At 39.8% G+C, this 22,025-nt stretch overlaps 1 protein-coding gene across 1 annotated transcript in view; it reads right to left on the bottom strand.

Annotated features, from left to right (window-relative positions):
• LOC133659671 (adenosine receptor A1-like) overlaps window positions 1-14,810 on the bottom strand; it is a 22,971-nt gene extending 8,161 nt beyond the window's left edge. Inside the window, exon 1 of the mRNA XM_062062253.1 lies at window positions 14,748-14,810. The gene's annotated coding sequence lies outside the window, so the exon portion shown is untranslated. The remainder of the gene's footprint in view (window positions 1-14,747) is intronic.
• Between the last annotated feature and the right edge of the window lie 7,215 nt (window positions 14,811-22,025).

Here is a 22,025-nt window from a genome sequence, read left to right as displayed (position 1 = left end):
TATATATATATATATATATATATATATATATATATATATATATGTATGTGTGTATATATGTATATGTTGTTATTTTCCATTCTAAATCCAAACGAGCATTCCAACAAACACAGGTTGATCACTTCACTGTAAAACATTTCAAAAACTACAAGTCAGGGGTTGATGACAAGTGAAGAATCCTAAAAGCAGCAGTGGTTAAAATTGGGTGCAGATATGATACTTTTTTTTTGGTCCAGGGGCAAAGAGTAGGAAGACATGTTTGATGGCTACTGCAGGGCTGGAAAGCTGCAAACGAGTCAGGCTCGCACAAAGGTCAGGCCGGGCCAGACTTGACAGAAGCCCACGCCACACGGAGAATGTGAGCGCCATGCAAAACACCACGCGACAGACGCTCCGCATTGGTGATCATTGTTGTTTAGTTCCCCCACAAAGCGTCCGCGGCATTAACGCGGCATTACGTCAACATTGGCATTCATAACAGTTGCGCCGCAGAAAACGCATTAAATAATGATTGGCAGCTAATTCTTGCCCATGTTCAAACAGCAGCCTCACACAAGGCGCCGTGTTGGAATAGCAGATTTGCCGGAGCTATAGGCCACCTGTCCATTCCCGCGTAATTAGTTTGACCTTTTCACAGCGTTTGGAGTTGCCAGTCTTTCCTAATCATCGTGACTGGATGAAATTACCGCCGGAGCTCCAACAACTTAACACAAAAGCCTCCGGGAAAGTGACTGGTTGGATTAAGTAGTGGGCTGGATTTACAACAACTGCTATGTTTTCTTGGTAATTAAGATGTTAAGTCAAAGGGTGTCAAAGTTCGGCCCATGGAACATTCTAATACAGCCATTCCCCAACCGTGGTACAAGAGCTCAATGTCGTGAAGAAAGAACATTCCAACACGGTGCACCTGGCTCGCTGACAACAAGCTATCCATCCACTTGGGTAAAACACAATCCATCCTGTTTGGGTCCCACATCAAACTTAAGAGAGTCAATGACTTCACCATAAAAGTAGGTGACAGTGTCATCACCAGGAAAGATGAGGTCACCTACCTAGGTTCCATTCTAGAGGCTAACCTTTCCTGTGATAAAATGGCAACCAAGGTAATCAAAAAGGTTAACCAACGAACGAGATTTCTCTACAGAATTTCCTCTCTGGTCAACAAAAGCACCTTGAGGATTCTGGCGGGAACTCTCGTTCAACCCTTTTTCGATTACGCATGCACCTCCTGGTACCCTAGCACCTCCAAAACCCTCAAATCTAAACTCCAAACATCTCAGAACAAGGTAGTCAGGTTACTTCTAGACCTCCACCCCAGATCCCACCTCACTCCTACCCACTTCTCTAAAGTGGGCTGGCTCAAGGTGGAGGACAGAGTTAAACAACTTGCACTGAGCCTAGTCTATAAAATCCGCTACACCTCCCTGATACCGAAGTACATGTCAAACTACTTCCTTAACGTAAATGACCGCCATAACCACAACACCAGGGGGAGCTCCACTAACCACGTTAAACCCAGATTCCGAACTAACAAAGGTCTTAACTCATTCTCTTTCTATGCCACATCAATGTGGAATGCGCTCCCAACAGGTATAAAAGAAAGGGCATCTCTATCCTCCTTCAAAACCGCAATAAAAGTTCACCTCCAGGCAGCTACAACCCTAAACTAACACCCTCCCCGGATTGCTAATAATCAAATGTAAACAATCAAATGCAGATACGTTTTTTTTTTCTTATGCCTTCTGATCTCTCTCTCTCTCTCTCTCTATGTCCACTACTTGATGTCCATATCCCCCCCCCCCCCCACCCCACCCCTCCCTCCACACCCCTGATTGTAAATAATGTAAATAATTCAATGTGATTATCTTGTGTGATGACTGTATTATAATTATAGTATATATGATAGTATATATCTGTATCATGAATCAATTTAAGTGGACCCCGACTTAAACAAGTTGAAAAACTTATTCGGGTGTTACCATTTAGTGGTCAATTGTACGGAATATGTACTTCACTGTGCAACCTACTAATAAAAGTCTCAATCAATCAATCCATGTTAGTGTTAAAGGCCTACTGAAATGACATTTTTTTTATTTAAACGGGGATAGCAGATCCATTCTATGTGTCATACTTGATCATTTTGCGATATTGCCATATTTTTGCTGGAAGGATTTATTAGAGAACATCGAAGATAAAGTTTGCAACTTTTGGTCGCTGATAAAAAAAAAGCCTTGCCTGTAACCGGAAGTAGCGTGACGTCACAAGTTGAAAGGCTCCTCACATTTCCCCGTTGTTTACACCAGCAGCGAGAGCGATTCAGACCGAGAAAGCGACGATTACCCCATTAATTTGAGCCAGGATGAAAGATTCGTGGATGAGGAACGTGAGAGTGAAGGACTAGAGTGCAGTGCAGGACGCATCTTTTTTCGCTCTGACCGTAACTTAGGTACAAGCTGGCTCATTGGATTCCACACTTTCTCCTTTTTCTATTGTGGATCACGGATTTGTATTTTAAACCACCTCGGATACTATATCCTCTTGAAAATGAGAGTCCAGAACGCGAAATGGACATTCACGGTGACTTTTATCTCCACGACAATACATCGGCGAAGCACTTTAGCTACGGAGCTAACGTGATAGCATCGTGCTTCAATGCAGATAGAAACAAAATAAATAAACCCCTGACTAGAAGGATAGACAGAAGATCAACAATACTATTAAACCATGGACATGTAAATACACAGTTAATGCTTCCCAGCTGGGCGAAGCTTAACAATGCTGTTGCTAACGACGCCATTGAAGCTAACTTAGCAACAGGACCTCACAGAGCTATGATAAAAACATTAGCGCTCCACCTACGCCAGCCAGCCCTCATCTGCTCATCAACACCCGTGCTCACCTGCGTTCCAGAGATCGACGGAAGGACGAAGGACTTCACCCGATCATCCGTGCGGTCGGCGGCTAGCGTCGGATAGCGCGTCTCCTATCCAAGTCAAAGTCCTCCTGGTTGTGTTGCTGTAGTCCGCCGCTAATACACCGATCCCACCTACAACTTTCTTCTTTGCAGTCTTCATTGTTCATTAAAGGCCTACTGAAAGCCACTACTACCGACCACGCAGTCTGATAGTTTATATATCAATGATGAAATCTTAACATTGCAACACATGCCAATACGGCCGGGTTAACTTATAAAGTGACATTTTAAAATTCCCGGGAAATATCCGGCTGAAACATCGCGGTATGATGACGTATGCGCGTGACGAAGTCCGAGTAACGGAAGTTATGGTACCCCGTAGAATCCTATACAAAAAGCTCTGTTTTCATTTCATAATTCCACAGTATTCTGGACATCTTTTGCAATTTGTTTAATGAACAATGAAGGCTGCAAAGAAGACAGTTGTAGGTGGGATCAGTGTATTAGCAGCGGACTACAGCAACACAACCAGGAGGACTTTGTTGGAGCGCTAGCCGCGCTAGCCGCGCTAGCCGCCGACCTCACCTTGACTTCCTACGTCTCCGGGCCGCCAAACGCATCGGGTGAAGTCCTTCGTCCTTCTGCCGATCGCTGGAACGCAGGTGAGCACGGGTGTTAATGAGCAAATGAGGGCTGGCTGGCGTAGGTGGAGAGCTAATGTTTTTAGCATAGCTCTGTGCAGTCCGGCTGCTAAGTTAGCTTCAATGGGGTCGTCAGCACAGCATTGTTAACCTTCGCCAGCCTGGAAAGCATTAACCGTGTATTTACATGTCCACGGTTTAATAGTATTGTTGATTTTCTATCTATACTTCCAGTCAGGGGTTTATTTCTTTTGTTTCTATATGCAGTTAAAGCAAGATGCTATCACGTTAGCTCGTAGCTAAAGCATTTCGCCGATGTATTGTCGTGGAGATAAAAGGCACTGAATGTCCATTTCGCGTTCTCGACTCTCATTTTCAAGAGGATATAGTATCCCAGGTGGTTTAAAATACAAATCCGTGATCCACAATAGAAAAAGGAGAGAGTGTGGAATCCAATGAGCCAGCTTGTACCTAAGTTACGGTCAGAGCGAAAAAAGATACGTCCATCGCTGCCTCTCAAGTCCTTCACTGTAACGTTCCTCATCTATGAATCTTTCATCCTCGCTCAAATTAATGGGGTAATCATCACTTTCTCGGTCCGAATCTCTCTCGCTCCATTGTAAACAACGGGGAATTGTGAGGAATACTAGCTCCTGTGACGTCACGCTACTTCAGCTACAGGCAAGGCTTTTTTTTTATCAGCGAGCAAAAGTTGCAAACTTTATCGTCGATTTTCTCTACTAAATCCTTTCAGCAAAAATATGGCAATATCGCGAAATGATTAAGTATGACACATAGAATGGATCTGCTATTCCCGTTTAAATAAATAAAAATCATTTCAGTAGGCCTTTAAACAAAGTGCAAAAGATTCACCAACACAGATGTCCAGAATACTGTGGAATTTTGAGATGAAAACAGAGCTTTTTTGTATTGGATTCAATGGTGTCCGAATACTTCCGTTTAACTATTGACGTCACGCGCATACGTCATCATACATAGACGTTTTCAACTGGAAGTTTAGCGGGAAATTTAAAATATCACTTTATAAGTTAACCCGGCCGTATTGGCATGTGTTGCAATGTTAAGATTTCTTCATTGATATATAAACTATCAGACTGCGTGGTCGCTAGTAGTGGCTTTCAGTAGGCCTTTAAAGCTGTGTGTAATGTTATAGTGGCCAAAAAACATGAAATATAATCGTAATTTAAACCCCTGTCTTGTTTTTAATAACTATTTAGGCCTACTACGCTACAGTGTTTTAATGTTGATCTTCCTAGACCAGGGGGTGTCAAACTCGTTTTCATTGAGGGCCACATCGCAGTTATGGTTGCCCTCAGAGGGCCGCTTTTAACAACGAGTAATATATGAATATACATGTATATATATATAATACATTAACAATATATTTTTTTACATAAGCTGCAATAAAAAAACATTTGAATTTTACTTTAAGAACTGGCAGCTCAGTCACCAGAATGTTACAGTAAAAGCAGTGGGGGTTTTTTTACAGCATATAAAAAATGGAATGGAATGGAGAAACAATACCACTGTTTGGTAATGGTGGTTCTTTGGTCAAAATGTTGCATAGAGGATGTTTTGCAGATCATCTTCAAGCCGCTTTCTGACAGTCGCTTCAGGATGCGCCGTTTTGTGGGCGGTCTTATTTACGTGGCTCACCTTCGGCGGCGTCTTCTCCCCGTCATCTTTGTTGTAGCGGTGTAGCGTGCAAGGACGGGAGTGGAAGAAGTGTCAAAAGATGGAGCTAACTGTTTTAATGACATTCAGACTTTACTTCAATCAATAACGAGCAGCATCTCTTCAGCCGTGGCTCACTAGTGCAACAAAAATGCCGGAAATGTGTCCCGTGAAAAAACATCTAACCGGAACTCTCTAATAACTAAAGTTCCTTGGGTAAATAATGTCAACTCACTATACCGGTATGTTTTAGGGCTTTCATGGCGAGTTTACTGACAGATATAAGCAAGAACCTTAAACTACTTTATATTAGAAATATCAACAGCGGAGGATGAATGTCCCATTACAAAAAGATAGAGAAAAAGGCGGACTTATGCAGATCCCAAATACAGATCAGCAGGTACCAGAAGGTAAGAAAAGTTGCTTATGCATAATATTGCGAAACAAAACACCAGATAATATGTCTTACCTTATACACACACCATAATACTACTCGTATGTTGAAGGAAAGTACAATCCATCAAGCGGTGCGGCTTCATAGCTTACCAAAGTCGTACTAAAACATTTGTGATAGATTTTTGAGCACTGTGTGTCATGTTCTATATTTTTAATGGAACATATAAAATGTTGGTGTTGTTTACTTGAGTCATATTGCAGTCTATGCGTATCTCTTGTGTGTGACTGCCATCATATTGCAGTCTACACGTGTCTCTTATGTGTGACTGCCATTTGACTGGTCACACTTATCATTTCACCATGTAGATGCGTGCAATTTTTCAGGACTTATGCAGATCTCAAATACAGATCAGCATGTACCAGAAGGTAAGAAAAGTTGATTCTGCATAATAATGCAAAAACAAAACGCCAGATAATATGTCTTAACTTATACACACACCATAATGATACTCCTATGTTGAAGCACAGTACAATCCATCAAGCGGTGTGGCTTCATAGCTTACCAAAGTCGTACTAAAACATTTTGATAGATTTTTGAGCGCCGTGTATAATGTTCTATGTAATGTTCTATATTTTCAATGAAACATATAAAATGTTGGTGTTGTTTACTTGAGTCAAATTGCAGTCTACGCGTATTTCTTGTGTGTGACTGCCATCGTATTGCAGGCTACACGTATCTCTTATGTTTGACTGCCATCTACTGGTCACACTTATCATCTCACCATGTAGAGGCGTGCAATTTTTCAGGACTTATGCAGATCCCAAATACAGATCAGCATGTACCAGAAGGTAAGAAAAGTTGCTTCTGCATAATATTGCAAAACAAAACGCCAGATAATATGTTTACCTTATACACACACCATAATAATACTCCATCAAACGGTGCGGCTTCATAGTTTACCAAAGTCGTACTAAAAACATTTTGATAGATTTTTTAACTCTGTGTGTAATGTTCTATATTTTCAATGAAACATATAAAATGTTGGTGTTGTTTACTTGAGTCATATTGCAGTCTACGCGTATCTCTTGTGTGTGACTGCCATCGTATTGCAGTCTGCACGTATCTCTTATGTTTGACTGCCATCTATTGGTCACACTTATCATTTCACCATGTAGAGGCGTGCAATTTTTCAGGACTTATGCAGATCCCAAATACAGATCAGCAGGCACCAGAAGGTAAGAAAAGTTGCTTCTGCATTATATTGCAAAACCATGTACCAAATAAAATAGCTTTGAGGTTGGTAAGCAAAACCATAATTATTCCGTACATTAGGTGCACCGGGTTATAAGGCGCACTGTCGAGTTTTGAGGGGAAAAAAGGATTTTAAGTGCACCTTATAGTCCGGAAAATATGGTAAATGTATAAATGTCGATTAATGTTCTTAACAATTACAGTAAAAACGTAGGCTTACTCATTGTGCGGTGCAGCTCGCATGGTAGTTTCTAACATTTGGGCTATTACTTATTACTTCTGTATTTGTATCATTATTGTTACTTACTTCTTCTACAGTATGTATCTATGTACAGTACATATGTTGTTGCTTAAAGACATATTTTGAAGAAGGCGTGGAGTGGAAAAACAACACTTGAATTGAAATGATTTGCTGACAGCTTGCCCTCCTCCAGTTCAAAAACACCATCTGCGCCCCTGATGTAATACAGACTCAGCAGCGAGCAACACAAACATGAAAAACAATGCAGGGAAGAGAGAGATGGGCATCTTCCAGCTGGAAATGTTGCTATTATTTTGGCTTTTTGTCAGCAAATTATAATAAGGTTCGTCAAACATTCTACTGGCGACAAAATGTCAACTCATAAAGTAACTAACTTGGTTACTTTTAAAAGCAAGTAGCTTTATAAAGGAGTAGGACTACTTTTTAAAGCGAATGTGAGTGAGTTACGAAGGATACTTTTCTTTGCGAGATAGGGATGTTGGATGTTTTTTACTGCCCAAACAATGCTTTATGCATGCAACAAGTTCCGCATTGTAATATTTGTCCACCTGGGAGTTGGGACTCAGAAAGAGAAGAGGACACATTTGACATTGCAAGGCAAGTCATTGTGACATCCATACAGAGGTGGGTAGAGTAGCCAGAAATTGTACTCAAGTAAGAGTACTGTTACTTTAGAGATGTATTACTCAAGTAAAAGTAAGGAGTCGTCACCCAAATATTTACTTGAGTAAAAGTAAAAAGTATGTTGTGAAAAAACTACTCAAGTACTGAGTAACTGATGAGTAACCTGTTCGTTTAATGATGACGGCAACCAATAATTCACAAAAACATAAAAATAGCAATGAGCAAATTCAGAGCCAGGAATATCTCTTAAGCAACTAAAACAATAATATATATTAAATAATAATACATTAACATAAAAAACATTAACAATAACTTAACAGCACCATAGGCTCAGTAGGCAGAGATTTACAAAGGAAAATAACAAGTTAGCCTTTACGCAAACCATAAACTGATAGGTGTGGGCTGCACCTGGGAACACACTGTGCACTTCTGATTGGTGTTTCTATGCAAGCGTGTGTGTGTGTGTGTGTGTGTGTGTGTGTGTGTGTGTGTGTGTGTGTGTGTGTGTGTGTGTGTGTGTGTGTGTGTGTGTGTGTGTGTGTGTGTGTGTGTGTGTGTGTGTGTGTGTGTGTGTGTGTGTGTGTGTGTGTGTGTGTGTGTGTGTGTGTGTGTGTGTGTGTGTGTGTGTGTGTCTATGAGGCTGCAGTGTGTTAATAAATGTCCCCACACGATGTACATTTGACAGTGATTCATAGCAGGGAAGCTAACATCAGCCTACAATGACAGCCAAAATATCTACTAACGTTACTTACCGCCATGTGCGTCCTCACATTTGACGTTGAGTTCATGTAAGCTTAAGCTTGTAGTTGTTTGCCGCTGAAACTTTATGTGCAGTTAATCATGTGACCGCCTGGCTCTGTTTGATTGGTGAAAGGGAGTCAAACGTCACCAGTGACTGCATTTGATTGGTGAAACGGAGTCAAACGTCACCAGTGACTGCATTTGATTGGTGAAACGGAGTCAAACGTCACCAGTGACTGCATTTGATTGGTGAAACGGAGTCAAACGTCACCAGTGACAACATTTGATTGGTGAAACGGAGTCAAACGTCACCAGTGACTGCATTTGTTTGGTGAAACGGAGTCAAACGTCACCAGTGACTGTATTTGATTGGTGAAACGGAGTCAAACGTCACCAGTGACTGCATTTGATTGGTGAAACGGAGTCAAACGTCACCAGTGACTGTATTTGATTGGTGAAACGGAGTCAAACGTCACCAGTGACTGCATTTGATTGGTGAAACGGAGTCAAACGTCACCAGTGACTGCATTTGATTGGTGAAACGGAGTCAAACGTCACCAGTGACTGCATTTGATTGGTGAAACGGAGTCAAACGTCACCAGTGACTGCATTTGATTGGTGAAACGGAGTCAAACGTCACCAGTGACTGCATTTGATTGGTGAAACGGAGTCAAACGTCACCAGTGACTGCATTTGATTGGTGAAACGGAGTCAAACGTCACCAGTGACTGCATTTGATTGGTGAAACGGAGTCAAACGTCACCAGTGACTGCATTTGATTGGTGAAACGGAGTCAAACGTCACCAGTGACTGCATTTGATTGGTGAAACGGAGTCAAACGTCACCAGTGACTGCATTTGATTGGTGAAACGGAGTCAAACGTCACCAGTGACAACATTTGATTGGTGAAACGGAGTCAAACGTCACCAGTGACTGCATTTGTTTGGTGAAACGGAGTCAAACGTCACCAGTGACTGCATTTGATTGGTGAAACGGAGTCAAACGTCACCAGTGACTGTATTTGATTGGTGAAACGGAGTCAAACGTCACCAGTGACTGCATTTGATTGGTGAAACGGAGTCAAACGTCACCAGTGACTGCATTTGATTGGTGAAACGGAGTCAAACGTCACCAGTGACTGCATTTGATTGGTGAAACGGAGTCAAACGTCACCAGTGACTGCATTTGATTGGTGAAACGGAGTCAAACGTCACCAGTGACTGCATTTGATTGGTGAAACGGAGTCAAACGTCACCAGTGACTGCATTTGATTGGTGAAACGGAGTCAAGCGTCACCAGTGACTGCATTTGATTGGTGAAACGCAGGCATGCGATAGATAGATCCTACTTTGAAGGTCTGTCTGACAAAGCAAAACAAACAAAGCGTGCATTAACAGATGGATAAAAATCAGTAGCGAGTAGCGAGCTGAATGTAGATAAATGGAGCGGAGTAAAAGTAGTTTTTCTTCTCTATAAATATACTCAAGTAAAAGTAAAAGTATGTTGCATTAAAACTACTCTTAGAAGTACAATTTATTCCAAAAGTTACTCAAGTAGTTTTAACGGACTAAATGTAGCGCGTTACTACCCACCTCTGCATCCATACAACTGTTATATTGGCCAGAGCTAAAACTAGCCTATTACGTACAGTATATGCTTCACGATGTTTACCAGTGGCGTGTCTGGGGGTGATCTGGGATGGCGTGTGCCACTCATAGAATCTGGTAGGCCACCCCACTCAGAGATGGAACAATTTGAGGCAGTGTTTTCTTCCAATTGTGGTACACGTATTACTTTGGTTCCATCTAGTGGTAGGTCAAATAATTGCTTAATTCAGAGGGTGTCCCAAGTTCAGTTTTAAAACATGACTTGGAGATAGTAAATCAAATCTGGTACCTCATTGAAAGGGCGCAGGCTGAAGCAATTATTGTTACCTTCGTTCCAATGGTATACTGCTTTCTTTATTTCACATTTATCCAACAAAGTGTCAGAGTAGTAAGCAGCAGAGGTCGCCGCTTCGAGGTCAGGCTGAATAGTTTATACCCCTCTGTAAATACGTTCATAACTTGGTGTATTGAAATAAATTTTGTAGAAAATCATAGACAGCGTTAAACTGCATATTAGTTTAAAGTCTAGGGCTGATTGAAAACACTGCAAGATAGTTCTACTGAGCGGCGTTCTTCAGCACACAGATGCCACACAAAAGTTCCAGCAAATCGAAAGTTCATTTCTTTCTTCTTCCCCTCCATTGTCAAGTTTGTTGTGATAGAAATACACAATAAAGCAGAAATCCACAAGTCGTCTGGCAGACTGTAACGGCGCTTGTGTTTTCGTTAAAAAAAAAAGTAAGTGTGTTCAACCATTCAGCGGTCGAAAGCACAGCCCGCCCCCTCGAAGGTTCCTGGAACTATTCAAAAGTCCGACCTTCTGTAAAAAGTCCGATTCATTCATTCTTTACATTCCATTCCATTTAATTCCATTCCAAGCAGTAAATCAATGTTTTTGCATTTGACAAAAACTTGCCGATGACAATAAAGTTGTAGTGTTGTCCCGATACCAATATTTTGGTACTGGTACCGGTACCAAAATGTATTTGGATACTTTTTGGTACTTTTCTAAATAAAGGGCACCACAAAAAATTGCATTGTTGGCTTTATTTCAACAAAAAATCTTACGGTATATTAAACATATGTTTCTTATTGCAAGTTTGTCCTTAAATAAAATAGTGAACATACAAGACAACTTGTCTCTTAGTAGTAAGTAAACAAACAAAGGCTCCTAATTTAGCTGTGGACATATGCAGTAACATATGGTGTCATTTCTCATTCTATTATTGTGTCAAAATTATTAAGGACAATTGGTAGAAAATGAATTATTTATCTACTTGTTCATTTACTGTTAATATCTGCTTACTTTCTCTTTTAACATGTTCTATCTACACTTCTGTTCAAATGTAATAATCACTTATTCTTCTGTTGTTTGGATACTTTACATTAGTTTTGGATGATACCACAAATTTGGGTATCAATCCGATACCAAGTAGTTACAGGATCATACATTGGTCATATTCAAAGTCCTCATGTGTCCAGGGATGTGTTTACTGAGTTTATAAACATAATATAAATGTTTTTTAAAAAACAGAAGATTTTGTGATGCTAAAAAATATCGATGTAATCATAGTAGTATCAACTAGATACGCTCCTGTACTTGGTATCATTACAGTGGATGTCAGGTGTAGAGCCACCCATGGTGTTTGTTTACATATGGTGTGTAGTGAAACGTGTTTAGCTATTCCTCGTCCTGCAGGGATGATACTTGTAAGAAACATACTTTATTTGTCGCCATGGATACGAGGATTAGTGATTTAGAAATAGCCCTAGTGGTTAGAGTGTCCGCCCTGAGATGGGTAGGTTGTGAGTTCAAACCCCGGTCGGGTCATTACCAAAGACTATAAAAATGGGACCCGTTACCTCCCTGCTTGGCACTCAGCATCAAGGGTTGGAATTGGGGGTTAAATTACCAAAAATGATTCCCGGGCGCGGCCACGCTGCTGCCCACTGCTCCCCTCACCTCCCAGGGGGTGATCAAGGGGATGGGTCAAATGCAGAGGACAAATTTCACCACACCTAGTGTGTGTGACAATCACACGGTGGGCGGTATAGCTCGGTTGGTAGAGCGGCCGTGCCAGCAACTTGAGGGTTCCAGGTTCGATCCCCGCTTCCACCATCCTAGTTACTGCCGTTGTGTCCTTGGGCAAGACACTTTACCCACCTGCTCCCAGTGCCACCCACACTGGTTTAAATGTAACTTAGATATTGGGTTTCACTATGTAAAGCGCTTTGAGTCACTAGAGAAAAGCGCTATATAAATATAATTCACTTCACAATTCACTTCATTGGTACTTTAACTTTAACTTTAACTTAACTAAAAGACTGCAGACTGCGGATGTACTTTAGCCGCTAGCTAGCTAGCCATGTTTTAAAGCACCTCTTCCCGAGGGCGTTTCAGTGTTATAACTTCACCTTTATTGTTAGTTTTTAAGCCAAAATGCGTCCGTTCTCCCTTTCCTGTCTGCACACTGTGTCTGCTTGTAAGTACTCCGGGATTGTGCGCTGCCGAACGCGCTCCTCTGCTCGTAAAACCAGCAATGACAAGACGTGACGACGACAGGGGGACCGGTACTTTTTAGAGGCGGTATAGTACCGAATATGATTCATTAGTATCGCGGTACTATACTAATACCGAAGCCGAATGTTCCAAATAAAACTAAAATACACAATCTGATAGATAAGCTTTATGAAGCAAAAAAATGCATGAAAAATATTGCTAGACATTCACATGTGGATTAAAAATTGATGAACAGCATCATTACTGACCACAAACTTGGGCTGCTTTTGTGTTAAAATTTGTTTACAGGTAAACTAAATACAGGTTATTTCAAGGAAAGGTGACCTATCTTTTGTATTTCACATATTAGTCGACTGAAATGTTGAGAAATGTACTCGACTGCACTGCAAAAACTTAAATCTAAGTAAGATGAAATATCTCAAATAATGGTGATATTTGCTTATTTTCTGTCTAATAAGATAATTCTTCTCACTAAGCAGATTTTATGTTAGAGTGTTTTACTTGTTTTAAGGGTTTTGGTCCTGAATGATCTCAGTAAGATATTACAGCTTGTTGCTGAGATTTGATGACCTATATTGAGTAAAACATGCTTGAAACTAGAATATCAACTGTTGCAAAGCTGTGTCATCAACACTCACAAGTATAAAACTACTTTTTTAAAGTAATAATTCCTTATTTCAAGCATGAAAAAAAAAATCTTGATTTTCACACAATTGTGTGTCATAATTAAAACAGATGACAGCCAAATGGACTTTGCTGTTTTATTTTCAATGAAACAATAGAAAACACGTACTCATATAGTAGTACAGTTGGCACAGTACAGTAAACGGACAGTTAATATTTAAACATTTAACATGTGACATTTCTAACAGTTTTGAACAGAAATAGCACATTCAGATAAATTCCTCAAAATTACAATTAAAAAAGTTTGTCCGGGGGCCGGGCTGTATATATGCGCACTAATTGACTGAAAGAGCACGCACTTGGCGCGATGATGTCATGTTATCCATGGGAAAATACATTTTTAGACAATATAATAATACCTGGGATTTATATAGCGCTTTTCTAAGTACCCAAAGTCGCTTTACATGTTTTTCTGAACCCATCAATCATTCACACCTGGTGGTGGTAAGCTACTTTCGTAGCCACAGCTGCCCTGGGGTAGACTGACGGAAGCGTGGCTGCAATTTGCGCCTACGGCCCCTCCGACCACCACCTGTCATTCATCATTCATTTCACCGGTGTGAACGGCACCGGGGGCAAAGGGTGAAGTGTCCTGCCCAAGGACACAACGGCAGTGATTTTTAGATGGTAAGAGGCGGGGAGCGAACCTGCAACCCTCAGGTTTCTGGCACGGTTGCTCTACCCACTACGCCACGCCGCCCCTAATATGATTTGCCTGAGCGGCTAGGAGACCCCGAGAGTAACAAGCGCTTGCCTTGTTGCCTTTTCGTTAAGAACAATACATTAGTTTTTAGTATAAGTTTGCTGGTTTCAAGAAATGTAATGCCGAGCGCATATCATTATGTCAAGATAATGGCACTAGCATTTACTTCATTTAAGAATATTTTTCAACAAATTGAGCAAAAAGGTCTCCTTTTTTTTCTACCAAGAAAAGTGCACTTCTTATTACGGTAGTAAGAATATACTTATTTTAAGGTATTTTGGGGTTCATTGAGGTTAGCTAATTTTACTTCTTTTGTAAAGTCTTGACAAGCCAAATTTTCTTGTTCTATTGGCAGATAATTTTGCTTAGTTCAAGTAAAATACCCCTCATTTTTTGTATTATTTTTTCTTGTTTTTGAAGACTGATTTTTTTGCAGTGTGAAATTTGATTAAAACTAAAATATTTTTTTGTGGGAAGACTAAAAAAATCCTGTTAAAATGAACACCGTTAATACAAATAATATGCTAATACAAAAGCTGTTTTGTTTTTTTCGAATTACCAAACATATCAAAGCTGGATTAGTTCTGGCCGGTTTACTGAACTAAATTTAAAACAATAACCCTGCACCATGTACACTCCTGTATCAAGTGTTTGGAGGCTGTCCATTAGTTAACAAATTAATTATAGGAATAAAAATCTGCAGTTACCTGTTGCGTTGACAAAGGCGGTTAACTTCAATCTATGCCGTGTGTCCCTTTTTATGGCTGCATTTATACCCCACCCTCTCTCTGCCACACACCTCTAACTCTTATTTATAAACCTCCAGTCGCCTTTTTTTTTATCTCCGTCCCCTGTCTCTGCAAACATATCAATTGTGTAAATGTTGTATCATGGCTGTCCTTTCTTTGGGAGGTGTGCAAAGGGCACTCTGGTATATGGAAGAAAAAGAAAGTTGAAAGTTTAACCCTTCCTGTCTGATATGATTTATCCTGAATTGTATTCACATATTATTATCTAATAGAGCTTAGTCTGTAGCTTGCATTATTTACACCAGGGGTCACCAACCTTTTTGGAACCAAGAGCTACTTCTTGGGTACTGATTAATGCGAAGGGCTACCAGTTTGATACACACTTAAATAAATTGCCAGAAATAGCCAATTTTCTTAATTTACCTTTAACTCTATGTTATTATTAATAATTAATGATATTTACACTTAATTGAACGGTTTAAAAGAGGAGAAAACACGAAAAAAAATGACAATTACATTTTGAAGCATAGTTTATCTTCAATTTCGACTCTTTAAAATTCAAAATTCAACCGAAAAAAGAAGAGAAAAACTAGCTAATTCGAATCTTTTTGAAAAAATTGAAAATAATAATTTATGGAACATCATTAGTAATTTTTCCTGATTAAGATTAATTTTAGAATTTTGATGACATGTTTTAAATAGGTTAAAATCCAATCTGCACTTTTTTAGAATAAATAACAAATTGGACCAAGCTATATTTCTAACAAAGACAAATCATTATTTCTTCTAGATTTTCCAGAACAAAAATTTTAAAAGAAATTCAAAAGACTTTGAAATAAGATTCAAATTTTATTCTACAGATTTTCTAGATTTGCCAGAATATTTTTTTTGAATTTTAATCATAATAAGTTTGAAGAAATATTTCACAAATATTCTTCGTCAAAAAAACAGAAGCTAAAATGAAGAATTAAATTAAAATGTATTTATTATTCTTTACAATAATAAAAAAATGTTTTACTTGAAAATTGATTTAAATTGTCAGGAAAGAAGAGGAAGGAATTTCAAAGGTAAAAAGGTATATGTGTTTAAAAATCCTAAAATATTTTTTAAGGTTGTATTTTTTCTCTAAAATTGTCTTTCTGAAAGTTATAAGAAGCAAAGTAAAAAAATTAATGAATTTATTTAAACAAGTGAAGACCAAGTCTTTAAAATATTTTCTTGGATTTTCAAATTCTATTTGAGTTTTGTCTCTCTTAGAATTAAAAATGTCGGGCAAAGCGAGACCAGCTTGCTAGTAAATAAATACAATTTAAAAAATAGAGGCAGCTCACTGGTAAGTGCTGCTATTTGAGCTATTTTTTAGAACAGGCCAGCGGGCTACTCATCTGGTCCTCGTTGGTGACCCCTGATTTACACATTATACCAGGGGTGTCCAAATTACGACCCAAGTGCGGCCCGCCGATGTCTCCAATTTGTTCAATAAACAAATTGGCCAGGCGTGGTATGTATTCAGATCATATACCAATAGGTGAGTTGCACATGACGTCACATTTGTTATTGTTATTTCACACGATGGTCAAGCAGCTTGATCGTAGCCTTAAAAAAAGTAACAGTGAGTGTAGAGTTGGAGAAGAAAATGTTGCATGGTTTTCTGTTCTTGGGTGTTCCAGTCATTCAAATGTGACTGTTCCATCCATCCATCCATCTTCTTCCGCTTATCCGAGGTAGGGTCGCGGGGGCAGCAGCCTAAGCAGAGAAGCCCAGACTTTCCTCTCCCCAGCCACTTCGTCCAGCTCCTCCCGGGGGATCCCGAGGCGTTCCCAGACCAGCCGGGAGACATAGTCTTCCCAACGTGTCCTGGGTCTTCCCCGTGGCCCCATACCGTTAGGATGTGCCCGAAACACCTCCCTAGGGAGGCGTTCGGGTGGCATCCTGACCAGATGCCCGAACCAACTCATCTGGCTCCTCTCCATGTGGAGGAAGCTCATTTCGGCCGCTTGTACCCGTGATCTTGTCCTTTCAGTCATAACTCAAAGCTCATGACCATAAGTGAGGATGGGAACGTAGATCGACCGGTAAATTGAGAGCTTTGCCTTCCGGCTCAGCTCCTTCTTCACCACAACGGATCGATACAGCGTCCGCATTACTGAAGACGCCGCACCGATCCGCCTGTCGATCTCACGATCCACTCTTCCCTCACTCGTGAACAAGACTCCGAGGTACTTGAACTCCTCCCCAACCCGGAGATGGCACTCCACCCTTTTCTGGGCGAGAACCATGGACTTGGAGGTGCTGATTCCCATCCCAGTCGCTTCACACTCGGCTGCGAACGGATCCAGTGAGAGCTGAAGATCCTGACCAGATGAAGCCATCAGGACCACGTCATCTGCAAAAAGCAGAGACCTAATCCCGCAGCCACCAAACCAGATACCCTAAACGCCCTGACTGTGCCTAGAAATTCTGTCCATAAAAGTTATGAACAGAATCGGTGACAAAGGGCAGCCTTGGCGGAGTCCAGCCATCACTGGAAACGGGTCCGACTTACTGCCGGCAATGCGGACCAAGCTCCGACACTGACCATACAGAGAGCGGACCGCCACAATCAGACAGTCCGTTACCCCATACTCTCTGAGCACTCCCCACAGGTCGAATGCCTTCTCCAAGTCCACAAAGCACATGTAGACTGGTTGGGCAAACTCCCATGCACCCTCAAGGACCCTGCCGAGAGTACAGACCTGGTCCACAATTCCACGACCAGGACGAAAACCACACTGTTCCTCCTGAATCCGAGGTTCGACTATCCGACGTAGCCTCTTCTCCAGTACACCTGAATAGACCTTACTGTTCATTTATTTAATTATTTTCTTGACATTTTTCTATACATTGATGTGTTTATTACATGCAATGTACTTTTGGAAATGGGTACGACTTAGACTTGGAAGTTGACAGAGAGGATGAGGTGTACATTTAAATGAGGTGCATCGAAGTGAAACCCTGAGGCTCGTCATCTGCAATATTTCATATAACATGCATCAACACAGAAGAGAGAGGAAAAACAACAACCAAAAGATAAAGCCTGCAGACATAGCAGTTAGTTGAAAGGGGAGTTTTGTGCACAGCACTCATTAAAAAAAAAAAAGCAAATAGTTTTTAATGAACCGGAAGACTGACAGATTTGCCTTAGAAAGTTCACCCAAGCATTTAGACGGGTGTACAAATCATTCTGCCGTTGCATGCCTAAAGGATCAAGCCCCAAGCAGAGGCCCACGATTAAAAAAAATAAAACACAGGCTCCATTTGTCATCCATAATTAGAGTCAGAATGCTTTATTGATTCCTATAGTGGGTATTATACACAGAAAATGTAGATTGAATATTGGCTTTGCCACACACAATGAAAATAAAACAGTGTGCTCAGTCAAAACAAAAATCCCCACAGGCTGATTGTGTCCTTCCGACCGTAGGATGGATAATTACTTCCTTGCTTGATCTACTTACAGTATTTGTAACATTTGTGTGAAAATACATATTGTGTATTCTATTTAATAATGTATTTATTTCCTTTAATTTGTTGTGTACTATTTAAACATCTTTTAGTATTAGTAAATATAGTTTTAAGGTATTATCTTCGACCCAACTCTTTCGTTTAAGTCACACATCAAGAGTGTTACTAAAACGGCCTTCTTTCATCTCCGTAATATCGCTAAAATTCGTTCCATTTTGTCCACTAGCGACGCTGAGATCATTATTCATGCGTTCGTTACGTCTCGTCTCGATTACTGTAACGTATTATTTTCAGGTCTCCCTATGTCTAGCATTAAAAGATTACAGTTGGTACAAAATGCGGCTGCTAGACTTTTGACAAGAACAAGAAAGTTTGATCATATTACGCCTATACTGTATATACACTACTGTTCAAAAGTTTGGGGTCACATTGAAATGTCCTTATTTTTGAAGGAAAAGCACTGTACTTTTCAATGAAGACAACTTTAAACTAGTCTTAACTTTAAAGAAATACACTCTATACATTGCTAATGTGCTAAATGACTATTCTAGCTGCAAATGTCTGCTTTTTGGTGCAATATCTACATAGGTTTATAGAGGCCCATTTCCAGCAACTATCACTCCAGTGTTCTAATGGTACAATGTGTTTGCTCATTGGCTCAGAAGGCTAATTGATGATTAGAAAACCCTTGTGCAATCATGTTCACACATCTGAAAACAGTTTAGCTCGTTACAGAAGCTACAAAACTGACCTTCCTTTGAGCAGATTGAGTTTCTGGAGCATCACATTTGTGGGGTCAATTAAACGCTCAAAATGGCCAGAAAAAGAGAACTTTCATCTGAAACTTGACAGTCTATTCTTGTTCTTAGAAATGAAGGCTATTCCACAAAATTGTTTGGGTAACCCCAAACTTTTGAACGGTAGTGTACCTTTATACATATATACCTATGTATATACCTATACATATATACCTATACTGGCTCCCCTGCACTGGCTTCCTGTGCATACAAGATGTGACTTTAAGGTTTTACTACTTACGTATAAAATACTACACAGTCTAGCTCCATCCTATCTTGCCGATTGTATTGTACCATATGTCCCGGCAAGAAATCTGGGTTCAAAGAACTCCGGCTTATTAGTGATTCCCAGAGCCCCAAAAAAGTCTGCGGGCTATAAAGTGTTTTCTATTGGGGCTCCAGTACTCTGGAATGCCCTCCCGGTAACAGTTAGAGATGCTACCTCAGTAGAAGCATGTAAGTCCCATCTTAAAACTAATTTGTATACTGTAGCCTTTAAATAGACCCCCTTTTTAGACCAGTTGATCTGCCGTTTCTTTTAATTTCTGCCCCCCTCTCCCTTGTGGAAGGGGGGGGGGGGGCGGTGGCCATGGAAGAAGTGCTGGCTGTCCAGAATCGGGACCCGGGATGGACCGCTCGCCTGTGCATGAGTTGGGGACATCTCTGCGCTGCTGACCCGTCTCCGCTCGAGATGGTCTCCTGCTGGCCCCATTTAGGACTGGACTCTCACTATTATGTTAGATCCACTGTGGACTGGACTTTCACAATATTATGCTAGACCCACTCGACGTCCATTGCATTCGGTCTCCCCTAGAGGGTGGGGGTCACCCACATCTGCAGTCCTCTCCGAGGTTTCTCATAGTCATTCATATTGACATCCCACTGGGTTGTGAGTTTTTCCTTGACCTTATATGTGGGCTCTGTACCACGGATGTCGTTGTGGCTTGTGCAGCCCTTTGAGACACTTGTGATTTAGGGCTATATAAATAAACATTGATTGATTGATAAAATTAATTAATCTTTTTTTTTTTTTTTTTATTCCTTTCATGAAAATGCATATACACAAGCCACGTACAGTTGACACTTTCATTGTTTTTTTTGTTTCTTATACATTTCCCCGATCATAAAGGAGCAGATGGAAGAATAATATTGTTATATTTACCTGCCCCCTTTTTTAACACATTATTGTAGATGACTTTATCACTGTTACCTCCACCAACACCTAAACTCCAACACACTTTTTAATTTTCGTTTTAGAATTTTCACAATGACACGTCCAATCAAAATCAAAAAATCAGTTTGATATAATGCCAGTTGTCTCTTTTTGTAACTCTTTTTAAATTCAAAAATATTCTTACAACTTTTTAAGTCTTTCTTTAGATAATTCCATGCTTTCACACCAGCAACAGACAAACAAACACATTTGTTTCAAATTTGTCCGCGCTCTAGCATGTTTAAAGTCATACGGCCTTCTGTGATTCTCATCTTCAGACGTGAACACAAATAACTTTTGTAAGTCCTTCGGAAGAACTTTATTTCTTGCTTTGAACATCACTAATAGAGTATGCAACTCTACAATGTCTTATTAGTTTTAATAATCCTGCCCTAATGAAGAGTGGATATGTGTGGTCTCTATATCCTACTTTAAAAATAATACGAATTGCTCTTTTCTGTAAAAGAAATAAAGGCATTATGTTGCTGTTACCATGAATTGATTAACGTGGACCCAGACTTAAACAAGATGAAAAACGTATTCGGGTGTTACCATTTAGTGGTCAATTGTATGGAATATGTACTGTACTGTGCAATCTACTAATAAAAGTCTCAATCAATCAATCAATCAATGTGATATGTATTTCCCCATATTTCTACACAATACTTGAAATAAGGTAGAATAATTGAGCAATATAACATTCTCATTTTATTATACGGGAAACTGTATTTAACCTTGTTCAAAGTAAATAAGCTTTTAGATACCTTATTTTTCACATGCAATGTATGAGCTTTCCATGTCAACTTTTCATCTAAGATGACCCCAAGAAATCTGATTTCAGACACCTTCTCAATTTTCACACTGTTTATGGATAAACTAACTTCTACTTTTATTTCATTACTGAATACCATAAATTTAGTCTTTTCCAAATTTAAAGAGAATTTATTTACATCAAACCACAATTTTAGTTTAACCCAGGGGTGTCAAACATACGGCCCGAGGGCCGGATCAGGCCCGCGAACAGGTTTTATCCGGCCCGCCGGATGAGTTTGCTAAGTATAAAAATTATCGTTTTTGAATGAAAGAAACAGCTGTTCTAAATGTGTCCACTGGATGTCGCAATTATTTGTATTTTTGTAGATGATGCTACATATGTACAAAATAACCCGCATGATGTTACTACATCAGTCAAGGAAAATGATCAAACTACATAAATAACATACTGTAATTTATCTTGATAGATTGAAAATCAACACCAATGAGTTGACTGATGAACATTATCACATCATTTATTCCGAAAATATAAATAACAACAAATAAAGATAGAATACTATTAACCGCAACATGAATTGATTCACGTGGACCCCGACTTGAACAAGTTGAAAAACTTATTCGGGTGTTACCATTTAGTTATTGTACGGAATATGTACTGTACTGTGCAATCTACTAATAAAAGTTTCAATCAATCAATCAATCAATCAATAAGTGTAAAAAAAACAACCCATAACATTATGATTTGTACATTTTGAAAATGTGCGTGTTCTATTTTTAAACGAAGATCTGAAGTTGTCTTTATTTTTAAGTTATTGTGCCGTTATTTTACCAGTCCGGCCAACTTGGGAGTAGATTTTTCTCCATGTGGCCCCTGATCTAAAATGAGTTTGCCACCCCTGACTTACAGTATTTGTAACATTTGTGTCCATTTCTCTGTTCTTAATTGTT

This window comes from Entelurus aequoreus, linkage group LG11, assembly GCF_033978785.1.
Source record: "Entelurus aequoreus isolate RoL-2023_Sb linkage group LG11, RoL_Eaeq_v1.1, whole genome shotgun sequence".
In the NCBI taxonomy this organism is placed as follows: domain Eukaryota; kingdom Metazoa; phylum Chordata; class Actinopteri; order Syngnathiformes; family Syngnathidae; genus Entelurus; species Entelurus aequoreus.
The sequence above is the reverse complement of the archived record's forward strand: the minus strand, read 5'-3'. Positions and strand labels throughout refer to the sequence as shown.